This window comes from Phaethon aethereus (assembly GCF_964289735.1).
Source record: "Phaethon aethereus genome assembly, chromosome: 14".
NCBI lineage: Eukaryota > Metazoa > Chordata > Aves > Phaethontiformes > Phaethontidae > Phaethon > Phaethon aethereus.
Window position 1 is genome coordinate 4007831 of NC_138590.1, and position 19434 is coordinate 4027264.

Genomic DNA, 19434 nt, shown 5'->3' on the forward strand with positions numbered 1-19434 from the left:
ACACAGTTGTTTATAAAGAGATTTTCCCAGGACCTAGACAATGAATATATGAAGGGGCATCAAAAACATCCCAAAACATCCTGAACCTTTCACATGGATCCTCAAGATTGTGGTAACAAAACAGTTGAAATAAATGGAGATACAGAGGCAATGGCCCTGAAGCTGCCCTCTTAACTCCATCGTTTAGCAACACTACCATGGCAAAGGGACTCTCACTAGAATAATGTTGCTCTCTGCTTTTTCACAGCTACAGCAGAGGAAAAGAGAAGAACTGAAATAGATTCAAGCATGTGGATACACAGGAGCTCCAATATAGATAGGAATTTACCCACTGAGTTTAAAAAGAATTCATACTACATCAACAGACAGTGATGTAAAATGCATCTGGTCTGCATAAACAGCAACTTCACCACCCCAAAAGGAAGAGGTACTGACAGAAATCTTGGTTAGTGTAATACAGCATGCATACATAGTTAGAAAATTATATGAAAATGTAATTCCTACACAGGAAAAAAATACTATATGGGTTTTAAAGCCAGCTAGGCTGTGGAAAGGTGTTATATGAACTTCTTGATATTGTTCTGTCAAGTTGCTACTCTCTGCCACAGATGAAAACAGGGACAAAGTGCACAGAAATCATATTTTCATTTTAAATTAAAACCAAAGGAGTAAATAGCAACTGTTGGAATGGTTTTATTTTGTATCTAAAATATTTAAATTATATCCAAGATGGGTTTATATTGGGTTTTTAATTTTTACGTAACAGTGGGCTCCACTTTGAAACATGAAAAAAAATCTTCAGGAGCGTGGCTAGCAGAGTAATTGGCTAAGAACAAAAGTTCATAGCAAATAACTAACTAAATCTTTCTGAGAGCGCGAGCTTTTCATATTGAATCTTGGATCAGTTGGTTAATAAAAACCATAGGGAATATTCAGTGAAAGGAGAAAAGCCCATGGGAACACATGTATAAATGTGGAAGGATAAAACTTCAAAAATTACAGAATGACCTAATGGACGTTCTGCAAAACTACTGCCAAATAAGCATCCTTCTCCGGTGTGGCTCTTTTTAAGGAGTGCCTCTTCTAAGATGTCCCAGTTGATTTCCTTTCAGTTATAGTATCACAGAAAAAGAATCCTGAAACTGTGATAATACAGAGAGAAACTTGCAAAAATATAGCATTGTCTGCACCAATAATTTGTGCACATGCTACTCTCCTCTGGAGGGATCATGTCATACTAACACATCATACCCGGGCTCTGGCAGAATAAGGAATATGTAGCTGCTATAAAACTAGGATGAAGATAGGAGTAGAAATTTCTTTGGATAGCTATATCAGGGATTATGCTTATGCTCCATCAGTAGTGCAACTGTCCCTTAGTTGCTCAATGACTGCAATCCAGAAGCCTCCAAATCCTAAAACTGCAGTAGGGCAAGACTGAACTGTTCCACATGGGTCACTCAAAGTTCACGTGCATTTCTTCCATCCCTCTTCTCCCCTCATCCCCCTAAGCCAGGCAGAAAAAAAAGTCACACAAATATATGACAAAACATTGGCCTTACTTTCCATATTGGTGCTTTTTTTTCTTCTTGTTATACACATAAGCGTGCTCAAAGTGACACCTCTGCTACCTTGGCATTAAATACTTACGACAACAAAGAATATTCTCATTCTGAAATTCATCTCACACAAAAAAAAACCCCAAATATAAATCCTCCTCAGAATAAATAGTGAATATAGATATAACAGCACTGTGTTACAACAGGTCTTCCAAAACACGTACAGATTTTCAATTTTTTTCCAGAATTTTAGCAAACACAAAAATCAACATATTTGTGTGGTGCCATGACATCTAACCATATGAACTGCTTCAGAGGATGACAACTATATGTCAAAGAAGGAGACACTTCTTTCTTTGTGTTGCTTTACTGCCAAAATATGCAGGGCTATTTGCAGTGATTTTTTTATCTTTCCTGATCACTAAACTGGGATTACACCTAAATAGATTATCTTACTAACAAAACCAAGGTGCTAACACCTTCTCCTGAACCTAGCCAACAGAGAAATGATGAGTGTAGATAAATTTTGGGGAACTGCAGCTCTAGCAGAAAATAAACAAAATCAGAATCACACTCATATATAAGCAGACTTGATCAATGAGTCAGAGTGCCGAAAAAATGGCATAGATGAAAAATATTATTATTAGGCCTCTGATATTTAGTGTATGTATCTCCTAAACAGTCTTACAATGCTCTTATTTTTATGATTAGTCACTGCAATACAGAATCAGTATCTATTTAATGACACATATAGAAAAAAAGATTATGATTAGAAGTATTGCAACCTACACCTCCATTAATGACATTTCTATATTAATGCTATTAGATTTAATAGCAACTTCAGAACTATACCACTGAAACTGTTTATAAAAGCTTATTGGGTTATGGTATCTAGAATCATCCTTATTGTACCACTCCATTGAGATGATACGAAAGGACCTGTTTATGAAGCAAGTAATTTTTTGTCATTTTATTTTAGTAATTAATCTACTGTACAATCACCTCTATAGCACTGAAGGACAGAACAAGCATTTGGTAGATGCTACACCATCACATATTCAACGGAATTTTCAAGATATTTTCGGAGAACCAACCTCTTGATGACATGAAAACAAAACTCTCTCCGACTTTCGGTTGCATAGTATTACAATATTAAGAAAAGAGTTTGGAAAACTAGGGGTGATTCTCATGCTCTTATTTAACTTCAAAGGGGCCTGGAATCAAATTTCCCATTTAGATCATTATCAGTTTTCAAGGCACATTTTATTAAGCAAAAAAAGTAGCAACTTCTGCTCAGTTTTTATTTTAAAAGATACTGCTAATATTTTATAGCTTAGAACAGAACTTACTAAACTGCAGAGCTTAATGCCAGGAATTCAGTAGCATAGAGTATTTTTTTCTTACCAAAAAAAAAAAAAAAAAAGACGACAGCACGAGATGCTATACAGTCTTTCCCACATAGTCTCTTATATCTAGAAAACATGTTGCAAAAAAGCATTTACTACTATACCAAGGCCATTTATCTTTTTTTATATGGTACTGTAGTCACGTAGGATAAAAGTGACTTTTATTTAATCTCTCCTTGGTACAGTGTCCTAACCTCTGAGATTGCTAAATACAATAAACACTCAAATATTTAAATAATTTTATCAACTAATTACAAATAATTTGTAAAAAATGCAAAGACAAAAAGAAATTTACAACAAAACAAGAAGAGAAAGCAGATCATATATATGGATGGCATCAATATGATGCTAAATGAAGAAGGCAACAGAGAAGAAGCAAATTTGAAATACAGGAACAGCAGTGAAGCACCCTTGCCCCTTCCAGATTATCATAAAAATATAAATGACAGTACTGCAATTAGAGAGTTCCAGGACATTAGGTCAGACTTAGCAGGTTGTACAGCTCAAGTCGCAGATGCTCTGGAAGAACAGAGTAACCAAGCATGAAAACAGGAAACCAGTAATATAGTCACCAGGATTTTGGAGAAGAGAGAAAAAGAACTTGCATTCTATTGAATTCAAGAACATATTATGTAGGATTTCAGAGCACTGTGTAGGGAAGAGGTTCTTTGGTAGCAAAGAAACTGGAGAAAATAAATGTGTAAGATATGGACAGTGGGCTGGCAGAGTAATTTAGACTGGCCACTGTTAGCGGCTGAAAAAAAACCCCAAATCTAGTCCTTCTTCAAATGGTTTTCACTGTTGCTCCCCCACAGGTTTGGGTCACATCAGTATTTCAAGACAAGCTAAAGGAGAAAGAACCTAAGCGACAAGCCTATGTAGTATCATGGGGACATTCAAAGTGTATGAAAATAAGTCTCTGCAGTCTGATAACAGATAGAGAAATCTTAATTATTGCACCAGACATAACTATGTGAACCCTACAGAAGCTATTCGTGAAACAAATAATACTAGGAACACAAACACCTCTATCAATCCATGAAACAATAAAAAAAAAAAAAGAGGATATTTCCACTGAACTAGGTCATTCCTGTTACACAAGGATATACATGTCTTGAGGCTGCCAGTTAGAGACATCCTTATATACCAGTCTTATAAAGCTTTTTCTGAGCTTACAGTTAAGAGAATAACATAGCAATATTGACAGATTACACACAGCAGCATTTCTGTGGGTTCTATCAACTATTTTTTTTTAATTTTACAAGACAGAAAAACAAACAAAAAGAAACTGAAATGCATGCCTAATTATTTTTGCTAACACAATGTAAGATAACTCAAGCTTCTCTAACAGATTCCAGGTTGCCTGCGTTGCTCAACTTCGTGGCAAGGCAGTCGTTTGATTTCTTAGAAAAGACTGGAAAAACTGCATGCCCAGTCATGTCTGAAATGAGACAAAGAAACCACCCCTACATGCTTTATGTTCCATGTCTTGTTAATAATGCAGGAACACATTTCAAAATTTTCATAGAATCAGACCGCTATTTACCCAAGTTGAACATGATGCTATTCCCAAAGAGACCTTTTATAATTAAATCATTGTTTAAAATAAAAACCAGTACAATTTTCTGACAATAACCTCACTGCAGAGCCGCTAAGGCAACGTACTGCTTGTATGGCATAATTAAGAAAGGAAATAACTTCTATAAAATTAGTGACATCACAGTAACAGGTCCCAGGAGAACATCCCAGGGATACGAAAAAGAAAGCTGTTCTTTATTCCAGAGACACTGAAGCAGGGCAGGCCATATTACGTACATATCATGTAGCCCCTCAAGAGCAAAGATTGCTGCTTTCTTCTCCAATGCACTAGAGATGCTACCGTCATGTAAAATACTCAATTACATGGGCCATTCTGCATTCTTATGTTTAAAAGAGCACCAGAAAGCACAGGGAAAGTGATTTTAAAGCAATATGCATTTACTTATGTGATTAACTTATATAATACTTTTTAAGGATTTCACGTATTTCACAACGTATGAGGAACAGGACTTTCTATTAATTTGTAGAGCCTACTACATGTATTGTATCTTCCTATCTCCTTTGCAGTTTATTGCCTTCACTTGTGGAAAACTAAATTCAGGATACAGTATTTTTTTGAGGATAGTTATTTCCATGCAGTTTTTGAGTTACAATTATTTCAATTCCCACATATAACTTCTGGACTTCATCAAAATGCCAGTCTGAGTAAAGACTGAATAATAAAAAACCCAACACTGAATGACTAGCAAGTGCCACACAGCTCAGGACAGTGCAGATTTATTAGAGATGTCTATCAGCGATTAACTTCTCTGTCTATCTAATAATAACTTTGCTAGCTAAAAATAAAATTTGAATTTATACAACTTATAAAATCAGTTACAAGATACAGATATTAAGAAATATCTGACATGAGAAAAATGACAAAGAAATAGGCTTTTGTTTTTCCCTTGACATCACTGTGACATTTGCTTATGTTGCCCAGAGAAGCGACATGCTGTTAATTTCTTCAGCAAGGTTCAGAGCCCTTGGTGTGCTCACAGATCTTAATCTTTCCTTTAGTGACCACATCAGTAGATCGTTAAAGAATGACCTACCATCTTTTGTGTTCTGTCATCTTAGAAACTCAACGAGGTTAAGCATCGCCTTTCCCAAGAGGACAGTGAAATGCTAATCTACACTTTCATTATTTTTTGTCCTCCCCCCCCGATTATTGCAGCTCTGCTTTTTGGAGGCATTCCAGGGCAGATTAGGCACAAGATCCAGTTGATTCTAAGTGCCTCCAGCAGGAGACACATGTACATATATGATACTATGTTTTGCGATCTCTCTCTCCCCTCCCCATCTCAACACATACTAAAGTATCACCTCTCTTTTTTCTGCCATTGAGCTGTCTTCCGTTTAAATACCACATTGATTTTATTATCTCACTACATGCACTAAAGGCACTTCAACATCTTACTGTATTTATCTTCCTTGGATTACAAAACTGCACAGAATTTGCTTCACCTTCTGTTTCTATATGCATCGTTACGCAGTGTGCCAAAAGATCCACAGCTATTGAATCTCAGCCCTTAACTTTAGAACATTGTGACATCTCGATAATAACCTCTAACTGCAGAGTCTCATTTTCTTTATGCAGGCATTTTAAAACTAACATTAAGCGATAGCGAATATTATCAAGAATAGGAGCTGAAAATACCAAAGCAATCAGTTTACAGACAGAGGTACAAGGTTGATAGAAAAAGTGTAAATTCAGCACTTCAGTCATCAAGGGCATTTGGGGTCCCTCTGGGTGTCTGGTCCCTATGTAACTCAGACCTATTTCCAGCTTACTGCATTGACAAACAAACTTTGGATAAAGAAGATAAGCAAATTTTCTTTCCAAATACCAAGGGACAAAGTTGTTTGGTTGTTTTGTTTTGTTGTTGTTGTTTTTTTGGTTTTTTGTTTTTTTGTTTTTTAACACTCCATATTCCTGCATTCTTGAGTATTTGTTAGTACTGAGACAATTTTTAACTCTCATAACCTGCCCTAAGTCAGCAATAAAAATGAAAAAGATAGAAGAATAGTATTTGAATAAAGTGTGAGGAACAAATCATCCAGTTGTTTCTCTTACCCCAGTGGGACCAGATTTGACTGATTTGTCATTTTACTGTTTTGAAGAACGAACAATATCTAGCCATAAATATATTAAAATAATGGTACACATGGCAACAATGCTGTAACTTAGAATTGGTATCCGTGTCAAAGAATGAGCTGCAGAGTAGCTTACATTCAATGCCTGGGGTTCCAGAACACTGAGAGTGGTGCAAAGCCTAGAGAGCAATTGTAAGGCTACATTTTTTTTCAGGCTGCAAATAATTAACTGAAGTGAGCTTTTTTTCATATCCTCTCCTTGCAAACAGCAAGGCTTTTGAAAAGCAGCTTCTCTCTACCTTTAGAAAAGGTAGTCAAGCAAGAATACAATTCAATTTTAAAGGCACCTGCCCTGCATAATAATCTGCACATCTCACGAGCAATATCGAACCACAAAGCATTAAAATATACAGGATGGACATGGTTTATAAAATGACAGAATAAAGTAACAGAGAATGACAGATATGTTGGTGTACCAGACTGAAATCATGACTGAAAAAAACCTGCATTCAGAATGCTCATGAAAGAAACTAAACCTGCAACTTTTCTCATGGATTGAAAGAGAAGTGCTGCACAATAGAACAGATGCAAGCAAAGCAAAATATACCTGTGTTGTCCCTTTCCATTATTTATTAGCAACACCAAGTTGTTGGGTTGTTAAATAGCCAGTCAGGATACTATGTGTTGTGTTTCTAACAAATTCTTTTAAGTCTTATAAATTTGAACTTTGAGTTTCCCTAATGCCTACATTATGGCCAATATGAAATACACCTAAAATTTGCATATGTAAAGCCAAAGGAAGAGAACAAGCATGCCCAAAGACTTCTATATCATGTAACTCTCAGGTATTTAATTGTAATCCCCTAAAATACATGTTGTTGAACCAACATCATCTGGTTGGTGTATTTTGAAGTAAAATGACTTACAACAGGAACTTGTAATGAACAGAGGTTTCTCTCTTGCTCTACTCTTCTCACCAGTCCCCCTGAAGAATGGGTAATTCTGGCTCATGGCAGGTTGAAATCTCATCATACAAGACCAATCTTATTGACAATCACTGCTTCATTTTGCAACCATCCAAAGAAAAGACACGCCAATACATTAGACTCTCTTAGCAGACTACAGTGCAGAATGATAAAACCTGAGAAAAGATTCCTGCAATACTGACAAGTAGCCATGCTCACCATTTCCTCAGAGGAGTCCCCAGCTCATATCTCAACCCACATTCTTTCTCCACCTGCAGCTTTTCACACCAGAAGTAGGGAGTTCATGGGAAATGTCATTCTCTGCATTTATCCTCCCAAAGCCAATAAGCATAATTTCAGTCTCTCCAGCAGTTACTGTCAGCCAATTTTTGTAATCCAGTCTCTCAACTGCCATAATTCAATTCCCTCACATTGAAAACATTTTTCAAAACCAGCAGTTGGAAAGAGATACAGTAAGGTATATTCAGCTAAGTACACAAAATACATTTCACAAGGACAAAATAAACTGCCGCTTTCATTTCTGATGCCATTCACTGGCCTGAAGATGCAGATTTTAAATTCCAGCCCTGTTACCATTATGAGATCTGGCACAATCTTTCCACACAGGTTTCAGTAGGAAACCCAGAAGCTATGGGAGAACGAATTTCAGCAAGAACATGGCATGGTTTCTTCTCTCACTGACTCCCTATATACCCAGAATCTTTGTGATATGACAGTTGACTCCTTACATTTACTGAATACTCCCATGTACTGAAGTGGCAAAAAAAATATTAAGTTATGGAGATCCTGAAAAATCACAACCGAAAACACAATGCTAACAAGGCACTACATATAGCTGCAGCACAGCAGACTGCTAAATATTTCTGGACTCAGCTTCCTGCTCTGAAGTGATAAATTAATTGAAAAAACAGAATACAGAAACCAACCAAAAGCCAAAGAGGCTGCAGCAAGTGCACTCAAAAGTTGTTTTCTCAAAGTAAATAAATACTGTAATGGTGAAAACAACTCAAGTGTAAAAGTCAGTCTTCAGCAAGTGCTTTGTTCTGTTTTTAAATGGTTTAGGATAGGAATAGTCTTTCTTCCTGGAATTCAGATCTCTCAGATACATTCCACATATCTATAGTACAAAAGGGAAACAGCTCTTAATGTACACAAGCAGTATTACCGCCATAGTCTTCCTTTCATATTCACCCAACAATGTATCATGTACCCTCCAAGTGGACTGGACAGGAACGGAAGAAACACTCCATCAAATACTAAGACATGCATGGATGTAAAGTAAATATAGCTATACTTTTAAAAATACCTAATTCACTAACTTCTTATTTGAGGAATTCAGAACAAATCTGCCCACAAAATGGAAAAGTATATAAGCCTATACAAAAAAGACATAGTACTCTTTTTTTGAATAACAATGTTCACCGTACTTACAGTTTGCACATCCACTTTAACATGGAAAACTAATAGTAGAGTCATGGAACAAGACAACATTTATTTTCCCCCAGCTGTCGGTACAGGCCTAATGCTGGACTCCTCTCTTTGCCCTTAGTATTGTCTGGGCCTTCTCACTGGACACGAGAAGACAAATCACAGTCGTTCTAGTCATATTCTCAGCAGGTTCACTGAGAGCCAATTCTGACCTATAAATCATACTTTCAGGTCAGCCTGGAGCTCTGCAGGAAGAAGCAACACTCCACCTCTCGGCCAGGCTTAAACTGCAGTGTTAATTCAGTGGTGCCCATATTTCAAATGGAAACACAGTGTCGAGTATTAGGACTTTATCCAAGATTCCTATATTCTCACCTAGAGCGCGGTGCTGTACTGAACAGCCTACTTAGAAAAAGCAAAATTTTCTTCAATAATCAAGCGGTATGTTATATTGACCAACAGTTGACAGCCTTGAGAGGTGGGCCTGTGTGAACCTTATGAAGTTTAACAGGGCCAAGCGCAGAGTCCTGCACGTGGGTCGGGGCAATCCCAAGCACAAATGGCTGAGCAGAGAATGGATTGAGAGCAGCCCTGGGGGGAGGGACTTGGGGGTGTTGGTTGAGGAGAAGCTCAACATGAGCTGGCAATGTGCACTCACAGCCCAGAAGGCCAACTGTATCCTGGGCGGCACCCAAAGCAGCGGGGCCAGCAGGTGGAGGGAGGGGATTCTTCCCCTCTGCTCTGCTCTGGTGAGACCCCCCCCTGCAGTACTGCGTCCAGCTCTCGGGCCCCCAGCATAATAGGGACATGGACCTGTTGGACTGGGTCCAGAGGAGGGACACAAAAATGCTGAGAGGTCTGGAACACCTCTCCTAGGAGGACATGCTGAGAGAGTTGGGGTTGTTTGGCCTGGAGAGGGGAAGGGTCCGAGGAGAGATTGTGGCAGCCCTTCCAGTGTCTGAAGGGGGCCTACAGTGGGGCTGGAGAGGGGCATGCAGAGATGGGACAAAGGGTAATGGCTTTAAACTGACAGAGGGTAGATAAGACTAGATTAAGGAAGAAGTTCTTCACTATGAGGGTGGCAAGGCACTGGCACAGGTTGCCCAGAGATGTTGTGGATGTCCCATCCCTGGAAGTGTTCAAGGTCAGGCTGGACGGGACTTTGAGCCACCTGGTCTAGTGGAAGGTGTCCCTGCCCATGGCAGGGGAGTTGGAACTAGATGACCTTTAAGGCTCCTTCAAACTCAAACCATTCTATGATTCTATGAATTATTCATAAATACACACAATGAAAAACTACACAACTTGGGGCAGATGGTGTCATGTTACTAGGCATTCCCAATATATATAGTTACTGTAGGAAAATATATGCATTTTATTATGAAGTTTTCAAAAATCCCGAAGCACAGCAGTGGAAACAGTACAGTTTTGTAAAGCTTAAGAACACTGTTAGAGTAGACGGCAACACTTTTCCTGTGACATACTTAAAAGTCTTCACGCACACTTGCACGGATATCTTTCTCAAGGGCACATAACCATCCTCATAAGTTTTCATTAATGACTAAAACTTAACAAAACATGCAGTATCATGTTGCCAGTGTTTGAATTTCAGTTTGAGAAGAGCGCATACATTCAAATCAAAGCGTTCTGCAGCTCGCAAATGAAGACAGAAGAATCACAGTCAGTATGTGAAAGTCTAGGCAGAGATCATGGGGTTTTTTCCTAAAACAAGCTTTACTTACAGGACGATAAAATAATTTGAATAAGGAAATAAATGGTTTCTATTTGTCTGAATCAGTATGATTGAAACTAAAGATATTTTTTCTCCTTATGCAATAGAATGGAATTCAAATTTGAATAATACATTGCCAAAGTTAAAACAAATTGAAATATTTCACAGCTACAGTCTGGGCCCTTATTGTTTATCCCTCTCTATGCAGGTGGTGGCTTCAGTGGGATACCTACTTAACTACACTGTGATGTATTTTAAAAAGTGAAAGTTAACACTGCATGTTACAGTCAACACATGAATCTAAAGAATACTGTGGATTTATGCATGACACGACATCCATATTGTAAGAATTCAGGAAAATGTTAGTGTGAGACAAGCACTGAAAAGTTAATTCTGTAATGAAGTAATTTCTGTGCCATAACTACAAAGTCTGTCAATTTTTGTTGTTCTGTGGACACAAACAAGATCCTGTGGGATAATGGGAAGGGATTTTGTTACAGAAGCACCATGAGACACTTGAGATAGTTTTGGCCTCTTCACTTTCTGTCTAGAAAAGACACAAACTACCTATGTTCAGAAATAAACAGGAGTGCTAAACACTGTAAAGGAAGAAGAAATTCAGCATGTATATTATGAAGGAAGGTTAGCCTTGTGGAAGTCCAAGGGAGTAAAAACCACACTTTTGATCTTTTTTGTCACCTGCACTAAGATTTTGAGTAAACAAGCCCAAAAATTCAGACAATAAACACATGAGATTGCCAGATGTTGCTACTGTTAGTTATTGTTGACACTTTACTGGAAAAAACAACATATACTGTGAAATAGGACTGAAATATCAAGAAGTATAAGGGACTAGCAGGAAGAAAAACAAAAATTAAGCAACTCCCCTCTCTCACCCTCCACACCTGGTATATGGAGAATAATCTTTTGCTAATACATGAACAGCTGACGTCTGAAGAATAGCCAGAGCCCAAAAGTGTCAGGTAACGTAGAGGGATAGCGGATAGCAACAAAGGTGCCAAAACCACACATTAACTACATGGCATACATTTCCTATAGCAGTCCTCTCAACAAAGACACTCAGAAGAAAGGTGGTGGTGAGTGGAAATTGTCACTGCAGGAACCATGTAAATGTAGTTTTTAAGTTTGCAACTCAGGAAAAATATTAAATCTGGTTGTTATAACAGGCATAGTTGTTATAACTAGGCAACAGAAGAGAAAGGTCAAAAGGTAAGTTCCATGAACAAATACATTTGTAATCAAACTGCTAAGGCCTGCAAAGCAGCATGCCCTCTCTTATACACACACAGATGTGCATATCCGCCTATGCACAAGCTACCTATATATCTATATGCAAATATAGATATGTTAACACTTTATAAAGCCTCGATATAAATTTACAGTCATCTAAGGTGTAATATGTGTGCATATATTTACACAAACATCCAGTACTTCCAGTATTTTTTCAACTACCAAGAAAATAATAGAATACCAGATTTATATGAGAAAGAGCACTGAACTTTGTCATGAACCAGCTATTTGGACACTTTCCAGCTCACCAACCTGTCACATGGCATAACCTCCATCTCCCTGTAGGCACCGAAGCATTTCTTCAAAAGAAATTTCTTAGTTTTAAGTACACTTGTCTTTGCAAACTAATACTGCAAAAAGATATCCAACTTGTGTACTCTCTCTCTCTCTCTCTCTGTGTGACTGAACTTCACTTAAGAGCAAGGTATGTGTTGTGTCTTATCTCCTGACAGTAAACCTTGTACTAACAAATTTCCAATATAAGCTCCAAAAGAATACTGAGATAGAAACGTTTGCTAATCCATGAAGCCTTTTGTTCTGAAACAGCCAATGGAATGTATCATCTCTTCAAAGGAGATGGCTGAACTTTTATTTTTATTAGAGTAGAATAAAGGAATTTCAAGAACCATAGTTCTGAAAATTCTATCCAGAAATAAGATCATGATTTTATCTTTCAGTGCATTTTCAGCACTTCACGTGGAATGGCATTGCATCATCTCAATCAAAGTATAGCCAAACCCCACTCAATTTTCATTCCTAAAACTTGCTTAACTAAATCCATTTTTCTGCTGCAGCATGTATTACAGCACCTTCTGTACACAGTCTTACCAACCTGAAGCAATTTTCAAACCTTGCTGTAATGTTACTCAGAGATCAAATCCTATAATCTCTTTCATCACTGAAATGTTCCCTTTCTGAAGGGAATCCTACCAGCAGGATTAAGTTCATGCCTTCTTCTTAGATCCTCAAGCACGGTTCATTCAACCGTGAAACTGTAATACTGTGAAATTAATTGGTTAAAGTGCCAGATGAAAGATAGCACCTAATTGCGGGGCTCATGTTACAGCTACAACTGTTCATTGAACATTAGAATTGATTACCATTTCTTTCAAATGCAGACATGGCACCAATTCCAGACCTGTAGATTTGTGGTGAAACCAAAAGCAGCGATTTACCAACTCCATGGTCTGGGAATGTTCCATCGCTAGTTCAGACTGGAGAAGCCTAGGGAGTTGTCGGGACACTCATTTCATGAGTGGAGCAGAACCATGCTACACATGCTGTAAAAACATGTAACTGGATGTGGAATGGTTCAGATAGCAAGAACAGATGAGATGTTATTCTAATTTAACCTGACAAATATCCAAATCCAACTCCAACTCAAAGTAAGTCTACGATAACATTAGAAAACACCCTGCAACCTGAGACAACGCAGGAAAATATGCAGAGGAAAAAGCCTCTTCAGAAGCAGCTTGGCCTTTTTTTCCCTCATAAAATTGAAACTTCAATTACCATTTTTATTTTTCCCCAAAACATTAATCTAGCAGTATAGGTTACAAACTGCATTTAAAAAAAATCTACCACTGATTATTCCAATAGTGAAAATGAATAATGTTTCCAAATTACTCAATAGACATTTTAGGATGAGAAGAATATAGGAATGCTTTCATGATGCAAAAGGGTAGGAAGTTTTCAATGAAGTATCAGCCTTTTTTATTCTATCTCACATCAAGAAACGCTACAAGTATTCTATTATTCTATTATCATCCTACTCCAGACTCTCAAAATCCCCCAATAACCTGATGCTACTATGCAAGAGCCTGCTATAAACATGAAGGTTACCTTAAATTAAAGGTGAAACTATATAAAACCATTCTGCAGTTCACCATACCGTAACAAATTCCTTTCTGGCCTTACTGAACTTAGAAGTTTGCAGAAAATAGAACTGTAAACTCCACTGGGGTTTCTTAAGTTTATAAAAATACAAAATGTTCACTATAATCCACCCTAGAATGACTGGCTGTGATTGTTGCTTTAAAGGTTACATCTGAGAGAATACTGTACAAAGAAAAATTTCGATAATAACATTAAGAATTTTGACAGTTACAGAACCACTAAATTATTAAATTGCTTTATACTTTCAGATTTTAAAGATTTCTTCCACTTTGAATAGAGTATCTTCCATCCCAGCTGTAAGTTTTACATCTCAAAAGAGAAATAAGTAGCAATTTGTCTCATCCTATTTTTGTCACCATGTATGTTTTAAAACTTGCACTGCACTGAGAAGAAGAAAGAAGGCAAAGCGTCTAAATTTGACTCAAGTCTGCAGATGCAAGGAGAACAAAGACAGTCAACTTCAAACTATTGTTTACATTTAGGCTGGGGGATGAGGGGAACCCAATGCAGTACAGCTAAGATTGTGTTATTGTGACAAAAGGGCAGGAAAAGGGGAAAGGTGAAAATTTTTAGTATCGTCCAATTCCAATGATTTTAAATCCAACTGTAGCTCTTCATGCTACCTGGTAATCTATGTTTCACTTAAGTCTGCAGGGATTTCAGAAGCATATCTAAACTTATCCTCAACCATCTCTCATAATTTTGAGGAAAAAAGCCAACACAAGTTTTATAAAAAGTAGAGATACGGCCAAATTAAACTGCTTGGCCAATACCTATTGTTAAAGCTCCTTACAGAACTAGAAAATGAACACAAAGACAACTGACATCCAAACCAATGCACTTGAAGCATGAATTCATACTTGTTAATGAAAAAAGTTTCATTTCAGACACCAATTTTTCTTTTTGAACGGCAGGGGCGAACCTGCATATGGAATGAGTCCTCTGCAGTGTTCAGCACGCAGCTCAGAATGGCCGCACCACATACAGCCTTGTGCCCAGCTGATAGCTTCGCAGTATCAGCGAGATTTGTGACGTGAAGGTCAAGTGACAGTCACAGAAATTTCTTAGAAACTGAGGATCGTGATCCTCCCATCTATGAAACAGCTTATTATCAAACACAAACCATAATTAAATAAATCACGATGACTCTTTAAAACAAAAGTGTCCATCTAGCTGCATATCAGAGAAAATCTGTATTATACAGGATAAAATATAAATCAGACATGACATAAAACTACACAGTCTGAATATATTATTTTACAGCTATTACACCTCTGTCAGCTATCATTGTATCTATAACACTTGAATTCATCTACTGTTTAATCTTTGGTAGATAGACCATCTGGAAGCAGAAAGAATTTAGAATTAATCAGAAAGTTTAAAGTGCTGATACTCAAAAGTACAACAAGGTAAATTACACTAATCATCTTCCTGTTGAAAGCCCTCACAAAATGCTTTTAGCCTAGTGACTCTATCTATTGAAGAGGGTGTGTCCAAACTTGTCTTTCAAGGAATACTGGCTTTAACACGTGCATAAAAGAAAAGCAAAATACTACAAATCTACATCACACTTTCACTACAAGGAAAAAACACTACTTTTGAGAAAATTAGTAAAATGGAAAATTAAGGTGTCAAACTGCAACTGAATGAGTTTGAAAACGATGTCAACTATTTAACTTTTTCCATGAACTGCAGAAAACCCGCAGAACACCACACATCGCCCGTCTGCACTCTTCCAAAATCCCTACTGCCCTTTGCTACATGCTTTTTCACTTCATGCAGTTTCCTGTCATCCACACTTATCCTTACCAGCTGCACGCCTCTACTCACAGCTTCAGACGTTGAACAGAAATATGAATCAAAAAAATGTATTTGACTCTGTTCAAGAAATCAGGAAGGCAGGGGCAGGAAAGATGGAAGACTAATTATTAAAAAATACAACTATCCCTTGTGGTCAAATTTCCTCTGCCTGGCTAACTAAACTGTCTGTGCATTTCTAAGAACTCAAAACCACAATCCTGAGGTTGGAAAACTAGTTGTATTGCTGTTTGAGGTGCCAAGCTTTGCACCTTAGTCTTTGCCAGGCTATTAATTTATTATACCCTGGAATATGATTACACCAGAACTAGAACAAATTTACGCTGGAGAGTAACTATTACCATTAAGAGGACTGTGCGCAAAGCTTGTAGAGACTTTAAAATTACAATTTGCTTTAACAGTATAAGCCAAACATAAAAGAAAAAATTGCAATAATATCTATCAGTCAGATTCACATACTCAAAACATTGAAAAGAACAGCATGAAATATGCACCATTTAAAAATAACATTAACTATCAAGCACCTAATAGGCTACTTGCTTCAGCAACCAGTGAATGAAAACATCAGAACAAATTCACAATGTTAATTATGCAAAACAATAAAGGCACGAGGCATCTTCTGAGGACTGATGAGCAGCTGCCCAGGGAAGGGATGGGGAGGAAGAGGCTGGATAGCTGGATATGAGGTCATGGAACACTGCCAGACATTAAATCCCAGTAAATTTCTAACTCAGGTGAAAAAAAAAAAACAACAAAAGGAAACAAAAACAACCAACTGACATATACTTTTTATTATGAGTGACATAAGTTAAAACGATACATTGAAGGCATTCCTACAAAATAGACCCTGAGAATTTTTCATACTTCAGTCAGTGTGAAATAACAAGCAAAACAAGACCTGTAAATTGCTGTGCCAGAAAAGAATGAGGAATTATACGCTGGGCAAGGGAAAGTGTTGTTTAAACTCAGTAATTGGCAATGTTGCACTCTTGTTAATCTAAACACAGACACCTGTAACTCATTGAAATTCACTACTTTGGGTTTTCAGTTCAAATATTTGAGCATTCCTATCTATATATGTTTTATTTCAGCTAGATTTAATATAAACAGCAGCATCAGAACTTTCATTACAACACTTTGTATGAACCCCAGACCAGCGGATGTCGAGGCAGCTAAAAACCACACAGAATTAAAATAGCAATTTGCAAATTAAGAATGCAAGAATGTGGCTATAGAAGGCATATGAGTCGACGTAGAGAGCTCTCCTAAAACCCTTAAAGGCTTTTTTTCTTGTATTTAACACACAAAAGATTAGATTTCTAAAGCTTTCTGAGTTTAATTGGGCAAGTATAACTTTTAAAGTAGTCCATCTGCCTGGAGCACAGCAGCTGTGATGGGAAGTGGAGAATGCTGCTGCAATATTTGGATAAATTCTCAAACAAAACTGTAAAAAGCCTCCAGCAATTAGTGGACAATATGACAATTCAGAACTTGGCACTGGAACTTTATTTGCAGAACCTGTTTGACTTGTTTATTGTGCATACTTGTTTCCAGTGAGTTTAAACCACTTAACGCTAGCATACCATCAAAGTAATATTTGGTATTAATGCACGTATTTGTTTCTTCGATATATTAAGCAACATTTCCCTCTGCAGTGAAATGATCTGACACTCATTTTCTTCTAAAATTTAATAATAGAATAATACCACATTATTATTTTGCTTATGTTATATTGCATTGCCCAAATGTCACATGAGGCTACATAACAGTTTGCTATATTCTGTAACAAGATCATTCCCACTGCACCCATGTCATCAATTCTTGTAAATTAAATACGGTAATGTTTGTGCAACACTTAAATAAAAGGTACGCTAAGATAAGGGAAGTAGTAAGGCTAATGAAACCACCAGTGAATTAACAGGGAAGAGGATTAATAGTAAATTGATACTGTGCTGGGAATTTAGCCCCAGACTTAAAAAGCACTGCAATCCTAAAAGCAAATTATGTTGGATTATTGAAAATCCCATAGAATATTTCACGTATTTTGCATAAATTTCTACTCCTATACTATTATAGCAGTTGCTTTCAGATTTAGCATAACTTATTAGAAATACAAGAAAGACATTTTACATACAGGTACATCTCTTAAGTGACTTTTAAAGTTCAAGATTTAAAAACTGCTGCTAGTCTATCACTATTCATTGCATATACCGAATTCTGTCTCAAACTATTCTGGAATTATTTGGCTAGGGGAATTCACGTTTTAGAGGAAGTGTATCACACAAATTATTTTGGTAAGAAACAGCAAAACCAACCACCGTAGCAACCTGGAGTGAGAAGTCCTTGCTAAAATGCATAGAAGTTAAATGTACATAATTTGAACAAGCTATATATAGCATACACACACCTGTATGTCCTATCTCAGGAAGCCGTAACAAATCTAAATTTGTAACAGAAAGGTTGCCAACAAAATTCTATCAAAGTATCTTAAATTTTGACATAAAAATATCGAAGCAACAAGATTAGTCTTGGCCTATGTGATCGCTAGTCATACATGAACCTGTTACTCACATGGGTGAAGTGCAAGACAGTTGTCACTTCTACTGCCTTTGTATTTTCCAGCCGCAGCTCTAGCACATCACATGTTCATTTGCAATACATTGTTATATGTCTTTCCCACACCCTGCTGTGCCACCAGCCAACACATCACAGCACGTGGGTTCATATTCCAGGGAAGGAGAAACAATACTGCGCAAGCCTTCAATCAGTAAAACATACTATTAAACAGCGTGAGTGTGACTGCCTATCTTAAAGGAGTCACCCACGTGTACCCTTCAGCACAAACCTACAAATGACCCATCCTGGTACTCAATGCAGGGGACACATCTATAATCTGCATTTTTAATTGCTAATGAATTGTCACTCTAATTTTACTAGAAATACTGTTTTTTATAGAATAAATACAGAGAACTTGAAAGTGGTCAGTGCTCATTACACATTCATCTATGAATAAAACGTCTCTGTGGCAAACAATCTCATAAATAACTATTTTTTCATGAAGACCTCTGGACAACCATGACAAACCACAGCTTTACAGGCCAGTCTCCTGCGTGCAAACCGAGTAGAACACTTTACATGCATATGCAGCCAATTTCAGTCTTGATTCCCAAATAATTGATACTGCATGGGAAAGAGGTTTCATCTCCCTCCAAAAGGTACCATTTGCATTAATCTAATTTTAAAATACCAGGATAATTCATTTTTCCTTGACCAGAGTTGTACTCAAATCAGAAGACTTTGAAACAAGCAACTCTAAAAAAAAAGAAAAGAAAAAAAAAGAAAATTCTGAGTTTTGTTCAAACCTTAACTTGCCTCCAAATGAAGAACTCATATTTGTGTTGCTCAGCTTTTTGATATTTCATCCATAACAAGACTTAATAGCCATTTTCAAATCTGACGACTTAAGTTTTAAGATCTGTATTTGGGACCAGATTCAGGCCTGCACGTAAGTGCTGACGACAAAGAGAAAACTACTACTATGAATATTTTATATCCATTTTTGGTATTTTGTATTTCATATGAAGAAAACTTAAGGCACTTCAAAATTATAGAACATTTTTCAG

The 19434-nt window shown here is 37.1% G+C and overlaps 1 protein-coding gene across 1 annotated transcript in view; it reads right to left on the reverse strand.

The window, feature by feature from the left end:
- The window catches only part of DOCK2 (dedicator of cytokinesis 2), a gene marked incomplete at both ends in the record, with an annotated part of 201114 nt that overhangs the window by 84602 nt on the left and 97078 nt on the right, over positions 1–19434 (reverse strand). The gene's annotated exons all lie outside the window — the stretch shown is intronic.